The 27,849-nt window shown below is 41.4% G+C and overlaps 1 long non-coding RNA gene across 2 annotated transcripts in view; it reads right to left on the bottom strand.

The window, feature by feature from the left end:
- LOC137146270 (uncharacterized) overlaps window positions 1-27,849 on the bottom strand; it is an 89,708-nt gene that overhangs the window by 55,327 nt on the left and 6,532 nt on the right. The window lies entirely within an intron of this gene.

Below are 27,849 nucleotides of genomic sequence, written 5' to 3'. Positions count from 1 at the left end.
GAGGACTTACCACAATGTCATTGACTGAAGCAGCAGTCTTTAGAGGTGTGCTCTTAGAGATGAGTGACAATATCCTATCAGACGTGTTGGGCCAGTGGCAGAAAATATTTCCACTTTTAAGTGGTCTGATAGTACCTGAATTTTGGCCAGATACCCAATAAATCACTAATAAGGGCACAGTTGCAATGACTGAGGTCAGAATGCTGGAGTATATACATTAAATGGACTATAAAAAAAAAAACATAGGGAGTGTCAATGTATCAGCGCTTAGAACTCATCTATGATACTGCATATGGTGACTAGTGCTGGGGATGAGTAATTCACGAATAATTTAGCCTTTTTCTGGTTGCAAAAATATCAACAAGCAGGATCATGATTTCCTCACATTAACTGTATTCATCATTTGAAGTAACAAAAATTTGTTATTGCAATTTAGGTCTATAGCCGGATCACAAATATTTCTCTGCAAGTATTCAATATCCAGTGGTGATTAGATGGAATTATCCTTCTAAATCAGATCTTTCTTTGTGTTCTTTGACTGAATAAGTGCATGAGCAATTCTACCAAATATTTGCCCATGTAACTCAAAATTAATTAATTTGTCATGAATGTTTGTGGCAATAAACTAGATTATACTAATATGTTGAAAATAAGCATTAAAAGAAGCACTAGAACAGCCTATCTGAGAGAAGAGTTTAAAATTCAGATTTGGATTTTGAAGCTCAGTCAGTAAGAGGTATAATACCCAAAGGTGAATAGCACAACCACTAAGTAGAGAGAATATCATTTCCACAAATTGTTTAGTTTAGTTAAGCAGCAATTCTTGGGAGCCTGTTTGATTTACAGCAACATCCTCAGACTGCCCTGAGGCCACTGAACTGCCACTGAACTACCAGGAACATCCACAATGCTGAGACATGGGCTCAGTATGCTACTCCCACCTCAGCCCCAGCCCCCTACACCAGGGCTTGTGAAGAGGTTCCTTGGAAGGCAGCCTTCCAGCATCTTCAACAATACCTATGCTGGGAGAATCCTCCCCCAGCTGAACCTGGAAGTTTTAGAATCCCTTTATGCCACTCCGCTCTTTCACTTGGCATGAAGGTGTTGGAGAAGCGGCGAGGAGTTACCAGTTATCTTTATTCTTCTTTTTTGAAGAAGGAAAATGTTAGATGATTAGAGATGGAATAAAAGACTAAATATATCTGCATTAGTACACATTGGTATTGCTGAAAGTTACCTGCAAGTTATATAATAACCACAACCCTCCTGGTACCAAAGAAAGAACATGTCTGTTTTAGCTATTTGCACATTTTACTCATGAAAGTCAGAATGAATGAAAGTTAAGTAGTGAACATCCGATGCAGAAAGACTTGGTAATCTTTAATAAATTTAATTCATTCTTATGCCTCCTACATTCCTAGTTATTTCACTTGTTCTAAAAAGATCTTATGTGAAGAGCCACAAATGTGACAAGTACGTAATATGCAAGAGATATTTCAGATGTGCCATGGCATACAGGAAATAAATTTACTATGAGACAGAACTGCAGTTATACTTGCAATCATACTTTCACTTGATCTGTGATGCCTACACTATGACACATATAAAGGACCATCAGTTATAAGCATATCATTTTCTCTACAGTTACAAAAATATTTAACCACAGAACAGTGTAACAATGAAGTCTTGAGTTAACCAGAATGTTTTATATTACAGCCTAATATACTGACTAGAGCATTACAGGGATAGGAGGATACAAATTCAGGGTAAAAAACTGAATTCTCCTAAAAGGGGCATGCTTTTGACATGTTAAATATTATTATGCTGATCTACTCTGAATATTTTGTGTTTAACATCCTTTAAAATCTCCCATGTCTTACCTGTACTGGAAGGAGGTTTGATGAATGCACACTGGGTTACAATGTATCATAAACATGTTAACGTGGAGAACATTTGTTTTTACATTATCAGAAGAATATATATCCATTTCTCAAATCATATCTTTCTTCATTCCGGTATTTCACATTTGAAATGGAATTGGGGCATGCCACTGCCCCAACACAGACATTCTGCCAAGAATAAAAAAGTAATATTTGGCAAAGACTGGGGAGAGGGAAAAAAGCATAATGCTTTGAAACTGGGGCAGGAGGGGGTCAACATGCATTTCCAGCAATCCACTGCTGTTGTACCATGTGTGATGGTGAAAATATGACTGGCTGAGTCATGTTCACAGTTCTGAAACTATAATGGCTTTTTTCCCCTAAGGTGTACTTGTGAATACTAAGTATTTGGACATTTCAGCAGTACAGCAGGAAGACATTTCAGCAGAGGAACATCAACACCTCAGACTATTAATGTGTAAAAAGAATTATGAGGAAGTGAAGAGACAAGAGTCATGAAGGTTACTGATCCCAACTAAAGTGCAGAACGTTATAAATAGTCAATACAATAGAAATTGGATGTTCACAGACTTATTTCCTCACTCGCCTCATTTGGTAGTCATCCTGTATTAAGTTCAGAGAAGAAAACAACATGAGCCCTGTGAAACAGGAAGGAAGTGTCTGGACACCCAGTCCCTTCCACACTGGCTCATTTTGTCTCTGTGGGAAAGACAATAATACCTTCAAAAAAACTTAAGCTCTTTATGAATGAAGGGAATATGAAAAATGATTCCTCCAGTTTATAACCAATGAAAACAGCAATTTTACATTCCAGCAGGGACATAAAGTACAGGATAAAAATAAACAGCTGTAGCTGGCAACCAAGCAAGGCTAAGGAGACAAAAATTGGGATAATTTAAGAAGCAATTAGGTGCTGCCCTGGGAAAAATACTGCATTTAAAAAAGTTAGATTCCATCTTCCACATAGCTTTTCCTTGTGCCCGGATGGCTCTTCGGTGCTAAATGTGCTATTGAAGGAGCCAAACTGCTAGGACTATCTGGTAAAGTTTCACAGGCAGTGCTGCTGATGGCAGAAGATAGCAGAAGAATCAATTATACTTAGTAGCATTTCATGTCCATCATAGACAGATGACTTTGGACTGTTATGCTGTAATGAAGCTATCTGAAATTTCTGCAATATTACCACCTTGGGCAGGAAGCAAGAGAAGAGGAATCCTATGCTGACCAAGAAATGTCAAAGAAGCCTTAAGCAATAATGCAAAGGGGGGTGGGGGGGAAGGATACAATGAAATATTCTAAATTGGTAAGAGAATTTTCTGAATGAGGGGAGCTAAAATGATGACATGCAGAGTTTGTATTTTCACTGACCCTGTTGATATTGCAGTATATTGGAATTCTCCTTGCAATGCTTTGCATCAATTTTATGTTTAGCGATCTTTCAGATGGCAAAGCTTTTGTCACCCATAGCCTGATTAAAGACCAGTTCCTATGGTGATTTCAAATGTTAACTGAGGAGGCTCTGAATCTATAATTTATCAGAGGCTTTCTTTCTTATAACTACTATATACATCTCATTATGGCCCGCCTACAAGCAACAACACTGAATTCAATTACAAAAGAAAAAATCTCAAGGATTGGAGAATGTTATTTACAAGTCAGCTCTTGTATGGTGAATAGATTAATGGTTATACTGAAAGGTCTTGCATTATCTACACAAGGAAGAGTGGACATAGCACTACTACAAGAAACCAAGCTGCTTATGGAAAACAAATGCATAAGAGAAAAACAAGCTGTCGATCTTGTTTGACATGATCCTGTCATTAACGCCCTCTTCCTCCCAAAAAAAATGTGCAGTGATGGCATGTTCCCACTTCGCTGTGCATGTCACTGCCAAAATGTGGCCGAGACAATTTACACAACATTTTCAGTACCATCTCAGCCTATAAAACAGCACTAGAACACAACACAATTACGGGAGAGAATGCAAATCTGGGAAAGTATAGAACTCTGGATAAATATAATGGCACACATCATCAAGTAGAAAAGCTCTACAGATCTGAGAGGATCATAATTTGAAGGACATCTGGAGAACTTGTAATATTATGGAGCAGGATTATACATAATCTATTTCTTGTTCCCCTCCTGCAGCAACTCACACACACACACACATACTTCAATAATCGCCTATGTTGTCACAAATAGCAGCACATGGGGTTCTCCCCTGGGTGTAGGTAATCTATCCCCCAATGAGGCAGTAGCTAGGTTGACAGAAGAATTCTTCCATCAACCTAGCAGCGTCGACACCTGAGTAAAGTCAGCATAACTATGTCTCTCAGGCTACGTCTACACTTACCTTGGCGATTCGGCGGCAGTCGACCGGAGTTATGCAAAGTACACAAAAAACTTGCATAACTCCCATTGACTTCTGTGCTTCTCTTCTGCGCGCCATCTTCACTGCACTGCGCCGACGGGATCCCGTCAACGTGGCACTACGCCACTTGAGAAGGTGGTCTTAGTATGTCGACTTCTGGATCGACTGAGCAGGTCTTCACTGACGATCCAGATAAGTCGATCTGATGGTGGCGACTTTGCCACCTTCAGTGTAGACATAGCCTGATGGATGTGGATTTTTCACATCCAAGAGACGTAGCTATACCAAGGTAAATTTCCGGCATAGACAAACCCTGAAATTCCAATTCCTGTCTATTCTGAAGTCACTCCCCTACAGCATCACTCCAGTCCTTTGTGAAGAAAGGAAGGAAAACCACCACAAAGAAGTTTTTTTAGAAATAACAGGTCTTGACTTAAGTCTGAAGGCCATTTGAGGCCATTTTTATCCATCATAAAAGAGTAATAAAGGGCACAATTCTCTCCCCCGCCCAACTCCCTTTTCAAATAAAAACTTTTAGTATCTTTATTTGGTATGTCAAGACTTCCAAGAACTCAAGGATTTGATTAACAATACAATACATGGGTTTACTAGCAGTTTGAATTAATTGAAAAAATGTACAAATTAAAAAAAGAAATGAGTAGTGTAAGTTAATTATGCAAATATGCAGAGATAGATTAATGGAGTCAGAGATTAAAGACAGAAGAGACCACTAGATCATCTAGTATGACCTCCTGTCTATCACAGGCCACCAACACCACCCAGCTCCTGCATACTAAATCCAACAACCAAAACAAAATGAAAGAATTACAGCCCACAGGAGACCAGACTATTATGCACCACAGACAGAATAGGAGGGACCAAAATGCATCAATGCTTGAGGCCCCCACAATGGCAGAGGAATGATTAAGTGAGATATACCCAGATAACCTACACCCTCTCACTGCAGAGGAAGGCAAAAGACCTCCAAGGTCACTGCCAATCTGACTTGGGGGAAAATTCTTTACCAACTCCACATATGGCAATCAATTAAACCCTGGGTATATGAGTAAGAATCAGCCAGCCAAGCACCAGAGAGAGCACTCAGTACAATTTCAGAACCTGGACTCTCTCTACCCAATGTCCCATCTCTGATGCTTCAGATAAAGGAGATAAAGACCCTCCCAGAATACATGGGTTGGGGAGGAAAATCCCTTCCCAATCCCTTGATGGTGGCCATCTGAAACACTGAAACGTGAGTTTGTAGGAACATAAGACAAACTGGAAGTGAGCCCCAGGGCTGGTGAGCCATGCCCCCTACTGTAACAAGCAACCCCATCATACAACTGCATTCATAAATCTGCCCTACACTCTCTTAAAGCTAGTTAAGTTGTTTGCCCCCTCAACTCCTACTGGGAGGCTGTTCCAGAACCTCACCCCTTTGATGGTCAGAAACCTACCTCTAATTTCCAGCCTAAATTCATTCATGGCCAATTTATATCCATTTGTTCTTGTGACAACATTGTCCTTCAGCTTAAATAGCTCTTCATCCACCTCTGGTATTTAGCCCCTGATGTATTTATAGAGCGCAATCATAACCCCTTCTCAGCCTTCTTTCTGATAGGCTGAACAAGCCATGCTCTTCTAGTCTCCTAGTACTAATAATCCTAGTAGCTTTTCTTTGCACCTGTTCCCATTTAAATTTATCTTTCTTGAACATGGGTGACCACAGCTGTGCACAGTATTCCAAATGAGGTTTGACCAATACCTTTGTACAATGGCATTAATACTTTCCTTGCCTGATACATCCTAGGATTGCATTTGCCTTTTTTGCAGCTGCATCACATTGGTGGCTCATAGTCATCCAGGGATCGATCCACATGCCCTGATCTCTCCCCAACTCTGTCCTTTCGAACTAGTGAACCCCCAGCTTGTTGCAGAAATTATTATTATTAGACCTTAAGTGCACATTGTACTATTGAATTTCATCCCATTTCTGTCACTCCAGTCTTCAAAGTCATCCCTCTTCCCATTTTCTTCTATATAATGTTCCCATCTTCCTCTGTATTGACAAGGTCTCCCAGATTTGTGTCATCAGCAAATTTCTTTAGCACAGGCCTGCTTTTTGTGCCAGGTTCATAAATAAAAATATTGAATAAGATTGGCCTCAAGACTGATCCCTGCGAAACTCCACTAGAAGCCTCCCTCCAGTCCGATAATTCACCCAGCACAACCCCCTGTCTTCTCCCCTTTAGCCAATTCCTTATTCACCTTCCAGTGCTTCTACTAAGCCCATCTTCCATAATTTAACTAATTTCCCATGTGGTACTATGTGAAATGCTTTACTGAAGTCCAAGGATATCAGGTCTATTGCACTTCCCTTATCTAAAAAAAATTTTAAAAAGAATCAGTTATTTTTTCAAAAGAAGGAAATCAGGTTCATCTGTCATTATCTACCTTTGATAAACTCCATATAACGTTACATCCCTGTGGACGTGCCCCTGGAACCGGGGAGCAGCGTCCGGGTCTGGCTCGCCCTCTGGGTCCTCCTCAGAGGGTGACCAGCCCTCCCGGCTACCTCTCACTGGGAGCCGTCTTGCGCCTTTCTTAAGGTACGCAGTCTAAAGGCCAGGCCCTCAGGCAGGGCTGGCAAGTGAGCAAGCCGCTCTTGGGAACGGCACGGCGGGGGAGGCTTCCTCACGGAGGATAGGGAAGGGGGGAGGGGGACGCAGGCCCGCCCGTCTCCACTGCATCCCAGCCCAGGGCCCTGGCAGTGGCAACAGTGTTTGCCACCGGGTCGGCGGGGATCCGGCCGCAACACGCCGCCCGGGTTGCCTCTGACTCAGCCACCAACGTGCGGCTATCCCTGGGCTTCTTCCTCCCCGAAACCCCCGGTACCTGCCTCCTCTGGGTTGCTGGGGTTCAGTAGACCGGCTAGGCCCTCCTCGTCCACGGGTGGCAGCTCCGGGAGCTCCATGGGCTCATCCTCGAAGGGTAGCTCCTCCAGGTCCTGCGGTCCCCAGGCCTCAGGCAGGGCCGGTAGGTCCTCGGGGTCCCAGGCTCGGCACGGCTCGGGCAGATCTGCCTCCGGCTCCCAGGCTCCGGGCGTTTCCGGGGGGTGCTCTTCAGGCCCGTAGTCCTCGGGGAGCCCTGACGGGCCCTCTTCTGGTTCCCAGACCGTGGGGGTCTCCGATGGTCCCTCCGACTCCCAGGCTGTAGGGTACCTGGGGAAGGCCTCGGTCGATCCCCGGGCTGGGTTTAAGGCCAGCCACTCCCTCTCAGCCTGGCTCCCCGGCCCGGCCTTGGCTAGGAGCTTCGGAGGAGGTACATCCTTCCCCTTCAGCCGCCTCCCACTAACTGAGCTCCCCGGCCTGGTTCTTAAAGGCCTAGCTCCACCCCCTGCTTCCGGTCAGGTGGGACCACTGGGGCCTTTAAAGGCCCGGACCCGCCCCCTTGCTTCCGGTCAGGTGCTTCCCTGGGGCAGGCCTCTGTCAGCCAGGGTGGGTCTGGCTCCCTCTCTGGGTCCTCCTCAGAGGGGGACCAGCCCTCCCGGCTACAATCCCCTTTATAGTTTCTCTCTATCTCGTATTATTCTTTCCTTCACAATTTGCTCTAAAACATTACACACTATTGAGGTCAGACTAACAGGTCTGTAACTGCCCAGATGACTTCTTCCCCTGCTCCAGCCCTTTCTTAAAACAGAGATACACCAGTAGCTACTCTCCAGTCATAGGGTACTACCCCCAAATATATTCAGTAAAAATCCTTGCTACTGGACTAGCAATCTCACATGCCAGTTCTTTCAGCATACTGGAATGGAAACAATCTGGTCCACCCAATTTGAGTGCACTACACTCTAAGATTTCTCCCCCCTCCCCCCCACTTTAGATGTGGTAATTGCTATCTCTAGACAATCACTTCCATCAGCCATGCTGCCTTCATGCACAAGTTCCATGTTATCATTACTGAAAACCAAGGCAAAAATATTCATTTAGTTTTGGGGCCATATCATCAATAAACTTCTTCCCATCGATATTGCACAGTGGCCCAACCTCATCCCTGCTTATTCTTTTTATATATAACTAAAAAGCTTCTTATTGCTTATTTTAATTTCTTTGACAAGAACTTCATCTTGACTTAGCAATTCTTATTTTAGTCCTACATTTTCCAACCTCCATGATGTAGTTTTCTTTGCTGATCAATCTGTTTTTCCATTCCTTCTAGGCTCACCACTTACTAACAACAACCTTTTTGTGGGGTTATTCATTCAGCTGGGCCTGGAGCCTTTTCCTACAAGTTTTTCCCCCTTTCTTGAGAAGAAAATTTCAGATAATTTTATATAGTTGATGACCTGGCATTTCCATTTCATTCAATATACTCCTAATACATGGACATATGTACTCAGAGATATAAAGGAAGCCATTTTAAGGCAGAATATGACCCATAACTTTTGTATCATCATATTTCATATAATACCTAGCCCTTATCTGTTTTCCATCCGTAGATCTCTAAGCACTCTACAAAGGAGACCTGTACTATTATCCCCATTTTATATACAGGGAAACTGAAGAACAGAGGTGAAGTGAGTTGCCCAAGGTCACACAGCATGTCAATGGCAGAGCCAGAAATCCCAAATGGCAGTTGCAGTCTTGTGTTCTACTCACTATGACCAACTACCTCCAATTAGTCAATTCACAATATTTTCAAAAAAAAAAACACAGAGAGCTAGAAAGTAAAGTTTTGGAAACTGATCCTGTGGTATTTCCCTAGGTGCAGGTGCACAAAGTTCTCTGCTGGTGTAAATTAGCACAGCTGCATTGAAATACTTTGGCTCCTATCTGTGTTCTTTTCTTAGTACTAACTACCTGGAATGTGTGCAGTTTCCTTGGAAAAACAAAGTGTGGGTAACCAAAGAAGAAAAGTATTCAGTGCAACTTGATAAAGTTTTGTGAAACTCAAACCAATGCCAGGTTGTCCTATTCCTTTTATAAACCATTATGAGTTCTGTTTCTTCATTGAACTAGCACAGCTGTAACCTGGTGCAAAATAAACCGAGATTCAGCTTACAGTGAATGCCATTAAAAAGAGTTGACATTTACCCAGCACAGTCACACCTGAGCTTTTGAGCGGATTTGGAATAATTTTTGCTGTGCTGATGCAGAGGCTGTCTGACTTGACATTCCAGTGGACAATATAATAATCCACAAATCCTATGAGGGGGTGTGACAAAAAGTGTGCAGAAAGAGACTGCTCCAGTGGTATTCTCTTTATTCCTTATGGTTAGGCCTGAGGATTCGCGCCAATTCCCCATACCTTGAGGAACTGCACATAAGCCTGTCAGTGTATCACGGTCCCACATATGCAGTATGTATATATATAAAATAGAAATATAAAAATAGAGAGAGAGAGAATGTGTCCTATACCAGTCACCTTTGCCACAGCGTCCCTACAGACACAGCCCACGTATAAACAAAATGTTGTAATCATTCAAGGGAGGCATTTGTACCATTGCTTACAACAACATTACAAGGTTGAGTGCTCTTGAAAAAGGAGCTTTAATGTTGGCTAGAGAATGGATTAGATGCTATAAAAAGCAATAGTCAGGATGACTGCTGAGGCGTTTGGTCTGACAAGAGTTCTTGCCTATATAAGCAAGTGTGTGATGCTCTTACAGGAGATTTTCAAGTATAAGCACCACAGATTTCTGTTTACATTCGATACATAACGTGAGTTAGTCACCAGTCACAACTGCTCAAACAAATACAGGCTTTTATTTGGGTGAGGGGATGTGGGGGGGGGGGGGGGGGGAGGAAGAGGGAGGAATTGATCATGCAGTGTTGCAGCTTTTTTAAACACTAAAGATAGATGGATAACAATATATCATGTACTGCTAGCAAACAACATAAATATTAACAGTAAAGCAGGCATCTTGATGGTATCAAGCTATACTGAACCTGATTCTGAACTCATGCTGTTTGTAATTCCATACACAGCCATTAGCCATTTCATTCACTTTAAATTATACAAGTAGCACACACTGCCAGGGGGAAGATACCATTTTAATTCTTATGTTCAGCCAACCATACTACTGATCATCACAAATACAGGTGGGCCTTAACACAACACTAGTAAGGACAATGTTCGGTAGCCATCTATAGTCCAAAGCTAACCAGCTTTATAGTACTACAAAATTCTAAAACCTGGTTGCGCCTCTGACCTAGTTACATCTCTTTACATCTGTCAAGCATGCTGGTAAAGATGAGTACAAAGCAGGACCTACCCGAAACCCATATTCTGCAAGTGAGTGGAGCCTTCCTGCGAAACTACATGGCAGAGGTAAACTTGTTTATAAAAAAAAAAAAAAAAGTTTTTGTGGATAGAAAAAAACCCAGCTGCTGTCAGACCTTCTAATGAACGTAAGGTATTTGTGTATAATAAAATTTAGGAGTGAGCCAGAACTGAAATATTTGACCTCAGAACTGGTTCTGCTGCAGCTTCTATTTCTTAAAACAAAAGAGTGGAAAGGCAATGTTATTTCAGCAGGATCTGAAGGGGACTAGAAAATCAGTTGGTGAGCTGAATGCTAAATTTAGCACTGCACATAGGAAAGCCATTGCCTCAGAAATAAAACCAAAAAAATGCTGAACCTTGCAGTGATTAAGTGGTAGATTAGCACCCTGAATGCTTCATCAATTATAACCTTGTTTTGCAAACATTACATAAAGAGAGCCTCCATGTGAAGTTTCTGCCTACCAGAGATGCTTTGAATATCAACTCTGCACTAATGAGCACAGTACAAATTAGGGATCCATGTAATTTCTCTATGGAATCTGACAAATGGGATTTTAAGTGTTGAGTTATTAATGTAAAATATTGCCACACACTTCTCTTCCCTGGAAGACTATCCAGTAGACAGTGCGTAAGCCATCGTCCAATCTCATCTCTTCTATTTCACTTATGGAAAGGTAATTTGTGGCCGTCAATGCCAGTGACCCTCTTCAAACTGGAAATGAAAAATGGAGTGTATGAATAATGGAGCCTCTAATGACACAATTAGTTGACCCCGTGAAAGTAGTTTCCATGAGATTAGCCAAAAACCACAGGATTAGTCCCCCAGGAAAACTTAAGGACAAGGCAATAAATGCACAGACTTCAGAGATTCACTGACTAGTCAAATGAACACTCCTCCGGTAATTGTCTTATGTTAATGTCATTAACTGGTCTTTCAGGAGTGGGGGATGCATGCACTTTTTGAGAGCAGAATCTGGTTCATTCAGCCCTGGATTATGAAGGCACACTTCCAGGGAAGTCAAGCCCACAAACACACATCTTTGCTCAACTTCACATTATAAGCATAGATGCCCATTCCACAGCAGCTGCAAGGTTTCAGAATACCTATATGGTAGAAGCCTGATCATGCCTACAGGGTGAGAGGCAATTGCCAGGCCCACCAACATAGAATCGTAGGACTGGAAGGGACCTCGAGAGGTTGTCCAGTCCAATCCCCTGCACTCAAGACAGAACCAAGCATTATCTAGACTATCCCTGACAGGTGCTTGTCTAACCTACTCTGAGATTCCACCACTCCCTTAGACAATTTATTCCAATGGTTAACTACCCTGACAGTTAGGAAGTCTTTTCTAATGTCCAACCTAACATCTCTTATCTGCACTTCCTACTCTGATTAGTCCTACTAGGGGCACAAATAGCTTTCCACCAAATTCATTGTGGAGCTGTTAGAGATATTTCAATAGGTGGGTACCTAAAAGGTAGTACTATACCAGTGCTAACCTAATGAAACTTGGGGAGAGGCATTTCTTCCTGAAAAGCAGTTGAAAGCAGTAGAATGTAGCAATAAAACAGTGCAGAGGGATTTTATTTGAATACTGTTCCACTAGCCTCAAAGGGAATTTGAGCTAAAAAAAAAAAAACCTATGCAATCCTGTATGCCTTGTAAAGCAGTCAGTGATAAAACCTTCCATTAAAGGTCTCTGGTGGTTGCAGGGTTACGGAGTAAAGACAGGAACCCACACAGCACAGGCCTGATCCCCCCTGGCTTTGCACATCACATGAGTCATTTACACATCTCTGCCGTTCTGATTTTACAATCACTTTTCATAGTTAAGTGACTACACACAGGGCAAGATGGTGGAGAATCAGGTTCCTGCACCTTTTTTGTAGTTTTGTTTTGTTTGCACCCACAAGATATCACCAGAACAGATTCTGGTGAAGTGCTGTGCCATGATGGGGAACATACATTACAGCGAGGCTTTAAATTCTTGTACCAATAGGTGGTGAGGGAAGGAAGAAAGTCAAAACTAAAATATGCCAGTAAATAGACAGTCATGGAGATGCTCACAGAGTACAAAAACAAGACAAGATTTATGTGCTGTTATGTGGGGACAGCTTTTCACCCAGCAGTGAAGCACTTTTAAGGCTCTTTAAAAGCAAAATCCAATAATTCAATTTTACAAGGGAATAACTTCTCAAAAGGGGAAAAAGAGTTTCTCTTCTCCCTGCTAATTTCCCCTTTTTACGGTATTTCAGAAAACAGCATGGGAGGTTGCTTAGAAGAGAAAAGCTGTTTGCAGGATCATTGCTCTGCTAATGGCAGCACTCCTCCAGCAGGGCTATTTAAACATGTGAGCTGTAGGTTTCTACCACATTTCATGGAATAGAATTCAATCTGAATGCACCTCAGAACTGTATCTGATGGCAAGAACTAAGTCACCTCCCATTCCAGGCTGCTCTTTTCCAACAAGCTCATTTCACAGTATGATTAACATAGCCATTCGTGTTAAGGATGATTGCTCAAAGCACTTAGGGCAATGGTGTCTTAACACAGTATCTATAGCGAGATGGCTGACACAAGTAGTGTTATACACTGCTTGAAATTTAATGTGGTTCCTAGGAAGAGAATGGTTTATAAAGATTAGTGGTGTGGAACAAAAACATCAAACCTTATATCAACACTTTTTTATAGCTGAAAATTCCAATTATGTCTCTTCATTTCCCAGAAAAAATGATGCTCGCACACTGCATTTTATTTATGGAACATATAATCACTTTTTATAGGCTAATTCCCAGTAGAACAGTTTCATGTGCTAGATCAGCAGACTTTCAATTTCAGTTCAACTGCTACCTAAATACTATTGATGTTTTCTACCCATTTTTTAATCTAGTGACACTGCTAGCTCATTTTCATTCCTTTGCAAATGAATCCAGCTGAGATTAGCTCCCAGAAAGAAAGACAAAAAACCCACCACGTACCAATTCACTTGATAGATTCAGTATATTTTAAAAGATGAAAATTGGATAGAAAACATTATTAAAAACACACATTTCTCTAGAAAACAAACAAACATTCTGGAATAAAAAGGAGCATTCTACTTTCATTTCCTAGAAGCACATTGTGCCTGAGGGTCATAAAATTTGAATCCTCTATGAAATAAGATTAAGGCTAGTTTCTATCACCTTTCCCCATGCCACGTAGCATCTTATTTCACCAGCAATCAAAGAGTTAGATTTTTCAAGAGTACCTAAATTACTTTTAAATCCAAGACCCATTGACTTTCAATGAGACCTGTACTTAAATTCATGTAGCCACGTCTGAAAAATCCCATGTCCAACAAACTATAACAGCCCACCAGGCTTACTGCCTTGTGGATCCATTGATCCTTTTTGCAGTTCATTACTTAAATAGCCCTGCAAGTAACCAAATGCAGCAGAACTTATATAACGTGCATATTTGTTCTTTAAGTACCTCACTGGGTGTAATATAATTAAGAAACAAAATGTGTATTTCAGAAGCTTTATTCATTAGCTACATTTTTCATAATGTCAAAAAATGAGTTAACTATACTCGTCTGTGTACTTGTTTATCCTTCCATGTCATTTATTTTATGTTATTAGTCCTGCTCCATATTTCTTTGTAGATTTAAAATCAACCATTTGTTATTATGCTATTCATGTTTTCACCCGCTACTTGTTAAAGTCAGAAGCACATAGCAACGCACACTATTAAAAATGTAAGTGGAAATGTGGGGGTATGGATTGTATTTGATTTCAAGAACAATCGTAGCTCATGTGTAGTTATTCGTTAGTGACCGTTATTGAACTGTAAACCTTGAAAAAGATACCTGTGTGTACCAAGTGGAAATATACATTCAGATATCCAGATTGCTTTGGTCAATACTATCTTATTGTGTCAATAAGTACTATAAATTTCACAGAGATTCCCTATGGCCATGTAAGAAGGGGAGGGGTGTGAAAATCAGAGATGATGTTGATGGAAACACCTGCTACAGTACTTTGCTCTACCCACTTGAAGGAAATTGCTTTCATCTCAAAACAGTTATTTGGTTCTGACGTTTTCCCCCTATCTTTTAAGATAGATTATTTTATGATGGGAAATATCCAAAGGTTTAAAAGGATCAAAAGTTGAGTTTAGTTCAACTAAGTAACCAATGCTTCAGATGCCTACAACGTGGTTCTGTTCTGAAAAGGGAACTAAAAATGGCCTCGTAGGGATACATGTTTGTCACTCAAGGATTTCCGCATCAAATGTGTTCGGTTTACCAGTAAATGAAATATTGGGCGAGGGGAGGGGGTTGAGAGAAATTCTAATGGCCATCCCAGAAAACGTACCCTGAACTCTTTGGCTCCCTAATGCCTAATTCTATGCACAACGCTTAGGAGACAGATGCCTGTACTTATGCACTTCAGTATAGTTTATTTGCACTATATTTAACCACACAGTCACAGCGCCTAAAAGCAAACATTGGATCTCTATGTAAAAAGGCATCATCCTAGGGACGGGGGTTCCACAACCACCACTCCCAAAAGAAGGAGATGGGTGGTAGTGGTTGGGGACTCCCTCCTAAGAGGGACAGAGTCATCCATCTACCGTCCAGACAGGAAAACTTGAGAAGTGTGCTGCTTTCCCAGAGCTAGAATTCAGGATGTGACAGAGAGTCTGCCAAGACTCAACAAGCCCTTGGACCACTACCCCTTCCTACTTCTCCACATGAGCACCAATGACACTGCCAAGAATGAACTTGAGCATATCACTGCAGACTGGGAAGGATAAAGGAGTTTGAGGTGCAAGTGGTGTTTTCATCCATCCTCCCTATTGAAGGAAAAGACCAGGGTAGGGACCATCGAACTGTGGAAGTAAATGCATGGTTTCGCAGGTGGTGTTGGAGAGAGGGCTTTGGATTCTTTGATCATGGGATGTTGTTCCAAAAAGGATTTCTAGGAAGAGACGGGAACCACCTAATTTAGAGTGGGAAGAGCATCTTCGCAGACAGGCTTGCTAACCTAGTGAGGAGGGCTTTAAGGGGATGGAGACCTAAGTCCGGAGGTAAGTGGGGAAGTGGGATACCAGGAGGAAGCCCAAGGAGCAGGGTGCAACAGGTGAGGCCTCCTGATTCATACTGAGAAAGTAGAGCACTTGGCTAATTATCTTAGATGCCTGTACATGAACGCAAGAAGCCTGGGAAACAAGCAGGAAGAATTGAAAGTCCTGGCACAGTAAAGGAACTATGATGTGATTGGAATAAACAGAGACTTGGTGGGGTAACTCACACGAGCAGAGCACTGTCATGGATGGGTATAAACTGTTGAGGAAGGACAGGCAGGGGAGAAAAGGTGGAGGAGTTGTACTGTATGTAAGAGAGCAATAGGACTGCTCAGAACTCCAGTATGAAACTGGAGAAAAAAGTCTGTTGAGAGTCTCCGGGTTACATTTAAAGGCAACAGCAACAAGGGTGATGTCATGGTGGGCATCTGCTATAGACCAGACCAGGAGGATGAGGCACATGACACTTTCTTCAGACAACTATTGGAAGTTTCCAGATCACAGGCCCTGGTTCTCACAGGTGACTTCAGTCACCGTGACATCTACTGGGAGAGCAATACAGCAGAGCACAGACAATGCAGGAAGTTTTTGGAGATTGTTGGGGACAATTTCCTGGTGCAAGTGCTGGAGCAACCAACTAGCGGCTGAGCTCCTCTAGACCTGCTGCTCAAAAACAGGGAAGAATTGCTGGAGAAGTAGAAGTGAATGGCAACCTGGGAAGCAGTGATCATGAGATGGTCGAGTAAAGGATCCTGACAAAAGGAAAAAAGAGGAGCAGCAGAATACAGACCCTGGACTTCAGAAAAGCAGGCTTTGACTCCCTCAGGGAACTGATGGGCAGGATCACCTGGGAGGCTAATATGAGGGGTAAAGGAGTCCAGGAGGGCTGGCTGTATTTTAAAAGAAACCTGATTGAAGGTGCAGGAACAAACCATCCTGATGTGCAGAAAGAATAGCAGATATGGCAGGTTGGTTTAACAGAGAATTATTCAGTGAGCTTAAAACACAAAAAGGAAGGTTACAAGAAGTGGAAGCTTGGATGGATGACTAGGGAAAAGTATAAAAATATTGCTCAAGCATGGAGGGCTGAAATCAGGAAGGCCAAAGCACAATTGGAGTTGCAGCTAGGAAAGGAAGTGTAGGGTAACAAGAAGGATTTCCACAGGTATGTTAGCAACAAGAAGGTGATCAGGGAAAGCATGGGCCTCTTACTGAATGGGAGAGGCAACTTCGTGACAGTTGATGTGGAAAAAGCTGAAGTACTCAATGCCTTTTTTGCCTCTGTCAGCTCCCAGACTACTGCACTGGGCGGCACAGAATGGGGAGGTGGTGAGTAGCCCTCAGTACTGAAAGAACAGGTTCAGGACTATTTTAAAAAGCTGGATATGCACAAGTCCACGGGGCCGGATGCAGTGCATCAATGCTGAGGGAGTTGGTTGGTGTGATTGCAGAGCCATTGGCCATTATTTTTGAAAACTTGTGGCAATCGGGGGAAATCCCAGATGATTGGAAAAAGCCAAATATAGTGCCCATCTTTAAAAAAGGGAAGGAGAAGGATCCAGGGAACTACAGAACAGTCAGCCTCACCTCAGTCCCTGAAAAAATCATGGAGAAGGTACTCAAGGAATCCGTTTTGAAGCACTTTGAGAAGAGAAAGGTGATCAGGAACAGTTAGCATGGATTCACCAAGGGCAAGTCATGCCTGATCAATGTGATTGGCTCTGGAGATGTGGGGAAAGCAGTGGACGTGATATACCTTGACTTTAGCAAAGCTTTTGATATGGTCTCCCACAGTATTCTTATCAGAAAGTTAAAGAAGTAGGAGTTGGATGAATGGACTATAAGGTGGATAGAAAGCTGGCTAAATCATCAGGCTCAAGGGGTAGTGATCAATGGCTTGATGTCTAGCTGGCAACCGGTAACAAGTGAAGCGCCCTACGGGTCAGTGCTGTGGCCAGTTTTGTTCAACATCTTCATGAATGATCTGGAGGATGGGGTAGATTGCACCCTCAGCAAGTTTGCGGATGACACTAAGCTGGGGGGGAGTGGTAGATATGCTGGAGGGTAGAGATAGGATACAGAGTGACCTAGACAAATTGAAGGATAGAGCCAAAAGAAATCTGATTAAGTTCAACAAGGACAAGTGCAGAGTCCTGCACTTAGGACAGAAGAATCCCATGCACCGCTACAGACTGGGGACCAACTGGCTAAGCAGCAGTTCTTCAGAAAAGGACCTGGGAGTTACAGTGGAAAAGAAACTGAATAAGAGTCAACAATGTACCCTTATTGCCAAGAAGGCTACCAACATATTGGGCTGCATTAGTAGGAGCATTGCCAGCAGATTGAGGGAAGTGATTATTCCCCTCTGTTCAGCACTAGTGAGGCCTCATTTGGAGCATTGTGTCCAGTTTTGGGCCCCCGACTACAGAAAGGATGTGGACAAATTGGAGACAGTCCAGCAAAGGGCAATGAAAATTATTAGGGGGCTGGAGTATATGACTTATTAGGAGAGGCTAAAGGAACTGGGCTTATTTAGTCTGCAGAAAAGAAGGGGGGTCGATTAGGGGGCCTTCAACTACCTGAAGGGGGTTCCAAAGAAGATAGAGCTAGGCTATTCTCAGTGGTGGCAGATGACAGAACAAGAAACAATGGTCTCAAGTTACAGTAGGGGAGGTCTAGGTTGGATATTAGGAAAAACATTTTTACTGGGAGGGTGGTGAAGCACTGGAATGGGTTACCGAGGAAAGTGGGGGCATCTCCATCCTTAGAGGTTTTTAAGGCTCGGCTTAACGAAGCCCTGGCTGGAATGAGTTAGTTGGGGTTAGTCTTGCTTTGAGCAGGGGATTAGACCAGATGACCTCCTGAGGTCCCTTCCAACCCTTATCTTCTATGAGTCTATGTTCAAATACTTCTAACTGTTAACTCAGTAATGATTGAGTGAGGAATGTTTGTGTGGTTTATTCCCTATAAGAAGAGGCTACTTTAAACCGTTGTGCTGGGTTTTGTCAGTATCTTCAGAAGGGGGATGAAAAAAATAAAAAGAAAAGACATTTACAGAGGAACATGAATTGGGCTTGTTTGTATTCTTGCTGATGTATATTCAGTTTATCTATGTGGTAAACTATTTTGCACATGAACACACAAAATGGGCAAAGAAAATGGAACAGTAGAATAAATATACTGCATGTCAGTAATAAAATAAAAAAATACTGTTGGAAAATATAAATTCAGGAGAGGTATTTGTAGAAGAACTCATTCACAAGTCTCCTTAAATGGTCAAACACAAGTTTTTATTTAAAAAATTAAAGATTCTTTCGCTTGTGTCATAAGCAAGCTGGAAGAGGAATCTGCATTGGAGTCCCACTAGAATTTAAGTAACTAGGCTGGACAGCTACTCAACAAGGATCTAATATTTCAATTACTCTAACATGGAAGATATTCTTATGTCTAAATAAGCACTTGACTTTAATCAATTTTGACCATTAACATGGTGATCATTCTGCGCTTCTTTCACAGTTATTTCAATGCAGTGATATGAACTGAATCATGAAGTTTCCAGAGGAAAGAGAAGTCCTTAAAAAAGCCTATGTGACTCATTCCATAATGTCTTGCTATTTCTGGGAATTCAACTACTGCTATTGACATTCATGGGTAGTGAACAAGTCTGACTTGTCAACCTGAATTTGTCAACTCACTAAGCTCAAAAACAATGTAATTTTTGTTGCTTATATTTGCACTGTTCATTGGCTGAGAGGCTTTTAAGGCTAGCAGAAACCTATTGAAATTTTGCAACATTTTTGTCTTTATAAAATTAGAGGCATCTTCTGCATTGTTTTATCGTTCTCTAGCTTTCTGCATTGTTTGGCTGACTGGATCCAGTGTCCACTGAAATCAATGAGACCTTTTTCACTGGCTTAGTAGGTTTGGATCAGGCCTATATTGAACAATCTTTAAAGATCTAAGCAAATACTCATGTCTAAATGGCAGTTCTTTCTCTGCTCTGTGCTTCCTGGCTTATAAATGAAGCTACCTTTTTTCATGGCAGCCACATTTGAAGGAAATGCAGCTACTGCTACATGAAGATTTACAGAGAACGCACCAAAAATGTTACAGACTGAGAAGAAAAAAAAACCTCTTCATAAATACAAAATCTAAGCAGTATAAGCACCCATCCCATGAAAAATCTTCAGAAAGTAGTATTAATACTAACATTTCAGAACAAATTAAGAGACCAAAAGTAAGACAGTCTTGAATGTGTGCATCTTATCATTTGAATTTAAATGGATGCAAAGGGCTTCATTTACTCATACCTGTGCAACACAGAAACTAATACTTTACCACCCACGAGTAATGCAGCCATCCCACACTCATGTCAATACCCCTCCAGCCCATCATGTTTTATATACACACACAGTACATTGCAAACATATCACAGTTGACATTGAAGCCCAAGTCCAGTGCTGATGGGAGTGTCAGATTTTACTCCTACTTTAATTGGAGGGCTTTCTATGACTGACACAAGATGAGTGAGAGATAACAGAAGTGTAATGAGGAGCTCTTTAAATCAACACATGGGTACTCAATTGGGTACATAACCTTTGAGCTTTACTAAGCAGGTCTGTACTATACGAGTGCACACAAAGCAACCACTAAATCTATTTTTGTAGCCATTTGTTCCCACGCAAAGCAATTACAAAATACTACCAGAAAGACAGTATTTATACCACTTTACACGGGTGTGCGTGACTACACAAGGTGGAAAGCAATGAAGAATCAAGCCCTCAAAAGTTTCTCCAAGTGGTAGAAAACTGGAATGGATTCTCTGGAGGTAGCATCCTATTTCATCATCCAAAAAGAAGGTTGGGCATTTAGAGAGGACGTTTCTGTTCTATTTAAGTTCGGTTACCATGAGAAATTGCACTCCCTCCCTCCCTCCCCCTTGTTGAATGAGTCACAATGACTTTCCTGGTCATCTTAAAGAATTCCCTTATCATTAGCATAGAGTTCCCCTGTCTTGGGGAGAGAGAAAGCAATGGATGGGAGAGTTTCTCTCTCCCAGGTAACAAACATGGCTGCAGATGGTGGTTGAAAATAATATTACTTTCAATCAACACCAGTTGCATTTTCATTTTATTCTACTTGACTCCAATGGAAAGTGTTCAGCACCTTCTAAGATCTGACTCTGAATTCTTTACATTAAACCACAAAAGAAAAAAAAAAAAAGTCAAATAAGTTATTCATTTCAATGATTTGGATTCTGTTATAGGTGCATTCCTTGCTTTTTTCAAGCCCCTGCTAAAACCAGTAAAATCATAGAATCATAGGGTGAGAAGGGACCAAAAGGGTCATCTAGTCTAACTCCCTGACAAGATGCAGGATTTGTTGTATCTGCTATCTAGCCTCCTTTTGAAACCTCCAGTGAAGGTGCTTCCACAACCTCCCTAGGCAGTCTGTTTCATTGTCCTACTGTTCTGACACTGTGGAATTTTTTCCTGAGATTTAATCTAAAGGTGCTATGCTGTAGTTTGAACCCATTGCCTCTTATCCTGCCCTCTGTGGCAAGAAAATAAATAATTTGACAAATTTTCTGTGGGTTAAATGTTACATTTCTCTGCTCAGCTAATTATAGCAAATCTATTTCCATCTCACTGTCAGAATTTTACTGTACATGAGGTTCATTGATGGATTAAAAACCGTGAATCAGAACAAAAGCAACACATACCATACAAATATGCTCAGGAAAACTTGATAGATCATAAGAATATTGAGATGTGATTGGAGAAAGTCTTTGAGAAAGAAAACAAGCACACAAAAGACAAGATAAGTAATCCTTGAGGAAAACAAGGAGGAAAAAAAACGCTCAAACCAATTAATTATAAACACAGAAGAGGACAATAAGATGATATCCCATTTGCAGCAACATTAAATGAATTCATAAATGCAATGATACCCATAAATGATGTTCAGAAGATGATTTTCATCATGGCAAGAGGAAATAAATGGGAGCCAAGGCTTAAGGCGGTTAATCAGCTAAAAAGCACCAAAGTCTTAGGTTCGTTCATGTTACTCCTTAAAAATTATTACTACCTGGAAACCATGGAAGAACAAGAGATAGAAACAGTGCAGAACCTCGCTTCATTCACACTTTTGTAAAACAGGTGATTATGAGATGCTAGGGTAAAGAAAAGGTATCTTGAAGTAGATGAAGTTTTTAGGCATACATCTGCCTTCATTTAGAGGGAGGGATGGAAATGATGACTGGATCTGAAACTACAGCAAAATAGTTGAAAAAACAAACAACTTTCTGAAAGAAAAATTACCAGTCAATAATGACAAACACATACTGGCACATCATCTCTTAAGTCACTGACAATCTGATGGCTGTTCAGTGTATAGTCATCCACATATAATAGCTACCATTACAAGCAGAATTAATTGGAACCATTAGGCATCTCAGCAGTAAGATAGACCAAGGATTGTCACTCTAATAGGAGAGCTTTCCACATAGCAAAAAGAAGCTTCAATTACTGCATTCAATTATATGCATTACTGTATTCCAGGGATACAGAGAGGTCTTCATTTTCCAAAGCCGTTGATACTGTACCACTCACTGGCACCCAGAGAAGATCTTAGCTATACAGTAAAACAAAAAAAGCAAGTGTTTACAGACCAAGAGGTATTGATTCCTTCCTATTACTTTGTAGAAGGAATGTGATGGTCTTTAGCTATTAGGTCAAAACAACAGATCAAACTGATCAGAGAGAATGACATAAAAACACATAAAAATGAAAGGTGTCTATGAGTGTTCAAGACATTACTTACTAAAATGCAGTGATCTAGATTAACCCCAAGAGATACAAAAATGCTGCAAGTCACACCTCTTCACATCTGGGGTAAAGGAAACCAGCAGCATGGAAGGCAGCATTTATTCCCAGGGTGAAGGAGACACCAATTACTTCAACTTCTCCTGAAGATATTCCACCTGAGAAATCAGCTTTAAGTTTTGACTGGGGCTCCATAGGAGACACACACCAATGCATCTCCAAGCCAACTCAACATCTCCCACTTTTGGAGCTACTCAGACTAACTGTAGGCCACTAATTGGCTGGTGGTCACAAATAATGTCTCTGCAGCCTCCTCTCCAGGCAGAGGTTTTGCTACAAGGGACCCACAGACTGGATTCTGTCCCCTTGCATTGGCAAACCCCAATGGATAAAACCGATTATCTCCAGGAAACACAGCAAGCACGTATGAACATATCTGTCCACCACATTTCTCTAGCAACAACAGCCAAGAAGTCACCTTGCTGCTGCCTTCTGGTTTCTAATTATTAATTTGAAAGAGTGCAAGTAATCCACCAAAATTGAGAGAGGAAACTAGAAATGGACCCAGACTGTAAAGTTTTACTCCCCACAGTTTAGGAGAGGCTGAATCTGGGACTTTGGGCTTGGGCCCCATCTCTAGGGACAAAGTCAAGAAATGAGCATAGGACAGGTTCATGCTTAATAATACTCCTGGTTTTAAAGAGCTTAGAATTTAATTAAAACAGAATGGGCCATAGAAAAAAAACCACAGTTGTTCCAAAGAGAAGTGGATATAGCCTGCCTGCTCTTTGTAATTTTGTCCATCACTCTAGATGCAGGTGCTTTTCCACAGCTTTTAAACTGTGACTGAATTGACTGGCTCGGTTGCCAGGGAAACTGACAGGATGATGCTAATAGACACTACTTAGGACACACTGCAAGAAGCTTAACAAAATTGTTTGACATGAAAAAACTCTGTCAGAGGCAATGCAACTTAGTGCAGAAGTCTTAGTGCTGAATCTTAGTGCTGGCTGGGATTTTTTCCTTCTTCCCCCTAACATTTTTTATGTAAGGTGTTTATTGAAATACACACTTTGACAGCTTTCACTGTCAGGATCACTTTGCAGCGATTTTTCTAGCCTGAGTTAGAAACATAGTGAGGCTATATCAACCATCAAGAATCATCTTGGATCACCAAACTGACATCTAGGATTTTTAAGCAATAAATCTTGCTCCAAGTCATGTGTAAGTCTGCGAATTTTTGAGCGATTTTAATTAAAAAATACATTTGATTTAAAATGCTACCACCATTTTGCTCTCAAACTATAATTTATGGAGGTGGGATCAGGGGATGAGAGGCAATTTGATATGGAGGATTTGATTTATTGCTTCAGAAAGTATTTTTACCAGATATGGCAGTATTTGTATATTAAACCCTAGATGTTACGTATTATTATGCTTTCAGGAACAAGAGTTTGTCAGAAGTGTTATGCAGGTGAAATTAAACTCTCCCGGCAATTTTTAAAGGGCACATTAAAGCTGTTCAGTAAAATGAGGTACAAAATATTCTAGACAGGGTTCATGTGCCTTTACAAAATGCCACTCTTTTATAATAGCCCTTTTATGTACTCAGAACAAAGCAACTTTGTACATGAAGAAAGTCTCCATGAAATGTAAAATCATTTTGTCCTTGGTTGTATCCAAACAGCAATTTCCCTCCGCCTCTTTGTCCAAAGACAACGTCCATGTTACGCCAAAGAATTTCTGTTCTTACTCTTGGTACATATCTGGAACCAAATTCTATTTTCAGTTACAATGGTGTCAATCAAAAAGAACAACAATAATCTGAAGTTACTCGGAAAATACAGCAGAGTAAAGGAGCAAGTTTAAGGAATAAGTTTACAAACTGAGGCCGGAGTAGATATTTCCACACTTGAGTTGTTGATGCCATACAGTTACCAGACCATATTCCCACATAATCCTATGTCATGCAATGGTAACTGCAGGACACTCTAAGCAGTGAGTTTTTAAGACTTGTTGCACTTGGCTGAAGACCTCACTGCTCCCCGACACATACAGGGTGCACTGGCCTTAGAAATATTCTGCTGGTGGTCATGTCTTATTGCTTAATTAGTATTAAATAGAGGCACCAAACATAAGCCAGTAACTAACACTGTTTGTTATGGAACAAGATGGAAGGAAATGTAAATACTGAAGAATCATGGGAATGACTGGAAATATACCAAGTCAAAGCAGGAAGTCCCAGAACTCTTCAAATTGCCAACCAATTTGAAAACCAGAGGATGTTGGATACATTTTGAAGAGGAGCTGAACTACTGAGTGTTTATCTGAACTTAGGCCCAGGTCCACAAAAGGACTTGGGTGTTGTGACACTGAGCATTACAACATGTAACTTTTAGGTGCCCAAGAAAAATCACAGGAACAATACGATCCACAAAGCCTGACCTAGGCACTCCCTCAATCTCTAGTGTTGGATCTGTTCCATTGTGTATAATGTCATTGGGCGAGAGAGAGAGAAATAACTTCGTAGTCTGAAGTCCAGAGAACCTGCTTGGGAAGTGGGAGATCCAGTATCTAGTCCTCCTGCTCCAGTGACTATTTAAGTTTTTATCCAAAGTGGAACAGCTTCAATGGGAGAGACTGAAGGAGCCCCATATCAGACTATGCCATAGATCAGTGGTTATAATATCCCATAGGTTTTGAGACATCGGATTTGAATAGGGGTCCAAGGCAGGGGAGTGTCTGTCTTCCCCTGGTTTGTGGATCATTCTGGAGCATCAGCAGGAGACAGACATCCAGATGCCTAAAATGAAGCAGCAGTGTGCATGTCCAGAGACAGAAACTTAGGCACGTAGAGAACTTTTACAGTTTTTTACAGCCAACTTTTACAGCCAAAATGCAGATGCTAAAGTGAATTCAGGCACTTATGAGATTAGAGGATAGCTGAGCAGGTATTTTGTGGATTGGAATGATGCCTAGAAGTGGGACTTACACACCCAAGTACCTTTGTGGATCTGGGTCTTACTACTTAAAGTTTGTTCATCATAACACACCACCGTCTGGCATACATCATAACAAGGCATGTTCAGATAGGTTGGGAACCGCTGCTCTAGAGCTGTGGTCCACGAGGCTACTACAGGGGGCCCGCGGAAAAGAAAAATATTACTAACATCCTCACCAAGGAAATGTACAATTTCAAATAAAACTGGTAGCATGTGGTGGTCCACGAAATGTTTGGTGGTTGAAAAGGGGTCCACACACTCAAAAAAGTTGGGAACCGCTGCTCTAGAGGACTTCAGATTTTTCAGTTCCAGGTAAAAACCTCAGACAAATAGAGGGGCAGATATTCGGGTGCTCCATCAGCATTCAGCACACCTGAGGGAGGGAGGTGGTGACATTGGTGGTTTTCTGCCATCCTCCCATTTTCTCCTCCACCCACCAACCCTTCCAAAGAGTAGGAATTCTAAAGGGCTGCTCCAATTTACAGAGGCAGTAATAGCTTTCTAAGAACCATTCTGTCTGACCAGGATGATCCGAGTGTAGAGCACCCCATCCACGGGGAGGCCAACAACAGGTGGTGCAGAGCTGGCTCCGACATTCAGGGTTGATTCCATGTCAGGGAAATCCTCAGCTGGCTGTTGAAGCCCCTCACACTTCATTGGGACTACCCGAATACATAAAGTTATGCACATGCATAACTGTTTCCATAATGGGCATTTGTTTTACCCTCCTCTTTATGTTGCATTCCTTAATCTACATTACGAGCTATTTATTCTGAAATTATATAGTGGTCCTGTGTGTAGGGAAAATATTACACCTTCCTCAGAAGCCAGCTAGAAATGAGGGCTCAGGATGATGTTTAGAAATTAAGGGAGAAAACAAGAGAAAAATAAAAAACCACAAACTACCCTCATTCCATGTTCTATTTCCAACCTATTTACAGACATTCCTTCTCTTGTGTTGTTTCAAAATCTAGAGACCAAGCCAACTTAACACATACTAGTTAATCATCTTTGACACACAAATTTAATTCCATGTCTGATATGATATTTCTGTCATACCTAGTCCACAGGTAATATATGTTGCTCACCTTCCATGTTGAAGTAACACTCAACCACACAATGTTTCAAGCAAACTCAGACTAAACCATATTAGTTTGCTAGCATCACTTTCTAAACCTAAAGGAAAATTAAGTTTGTGAAATGGTCCAGATGAAGTATCTTACTTAGCACCAGAATTAGACATAGAAAACCTCTTTTCTGACCTCTGCCCATAGCTCCCAATCATCTTTCGGGCTCTTTTGTAGTCTCTACAGAGAGTCTTAAAAATATGTGATGGACCTGACATTTTTATGGTCCATGAAGTTTAACTCTCTTCTGGCTTTCTTCTTGGTCAAGAGTGAAGATTGTTTTTATTCCTCCTATCACTAAACGTTAGCCCACTCCAATTATGGCTTCAACAGAAGTAATGTTGCCCTTCAGGGAATACATTGACATTTCAAATTAAAAAACATTCCTACTAAGAAGCCTATAAATCTTCCCAATTAACTGTGTTTTTCACTAATTTATGAGTCTGTATTCAATTTGACAATCCTATTCTCCAGGGGTGGATGGGAGGACATCTTTGGAGGAATCTTTCTTTTTCTTGCAGCAAGAGAGATAACTGATTCCATCAATTATAAGCCATTTATTTGATGTAAGCAGGCTAAACTGCACATCAGTTGGAGTGAAAGAGACCTCTTAAAACTAGATAAGTGTCTTGATTCTGCAGCCTTTACTCATGTGAGCAGTCCCACTGAGTCTGTGAACTACTCACATGAATAAGGGCTCATCTAAATGGGAATTTATTCTGGAATAGCTATTCCTCATTAACTCCATGTATAGACACGGTGTTGTATTGAGCACTGTACTGGAATTGCAAGCTTTCATTTTAAGAGAAGGTAGGGGAAAAGGAAAGTCCTGGCCCTGCTTACTAGTTAGGTGGTTCTGTAGGAAAGCCTGAGATCAGAGTCAGCCTGGAAAAAGTCAGCTTAGAGCAAGTCGGGGTGAGTTATGCCTCATTGCCTAAGGGGCTAACTTGCTTTGTCTCCCTCTGTTTCTGGTTACTGTGTGTTATCGTTCTGGTTTCTAAGAATAAAAGTAGTGTTATGCTGCAACCTTCAAGCAGGAGTATTGTATGTTTTTAATCTAATATCTTTATTGGTAGTACCTTATGTCAAAGATTTGTCTACACAAACCCTTAGTTTGCATCAAACCAAGTTGTGTACCTTCCCTGCCATAGCCTGCTGCAGATCAGCTGTCCATGTGGACCCTGTTGACACACACTAACAGTTCATTAATGTACTTTGATCTAGTCCTCTTTGAAACAGGACTAGATGAAAGTTAATTAACAAACTGT

The sequence above is a fragment of the Emydura macquarii genome, unplaced genomic scaffold (assembly GCF_026122565.2).
Source record: "Emydura macquarii macquarii isolate MOO-44397 ecotype Brisbane River unplaced genomic scaffold, CSIRO-AGI_Emac_v2 contig_431, whole genome shotgun sequence".
NCBI classification, from domain to species: Eukaryota; Metazoa; Chordata; order Testudines; family Chelidae; genus Emydura; species Emydura macquarii.
The sequence above is the reverse complement of the archived record's forward strand: the minus strand, read 5'-3'. Positions and strand labels throughout refer to the sequence as shown.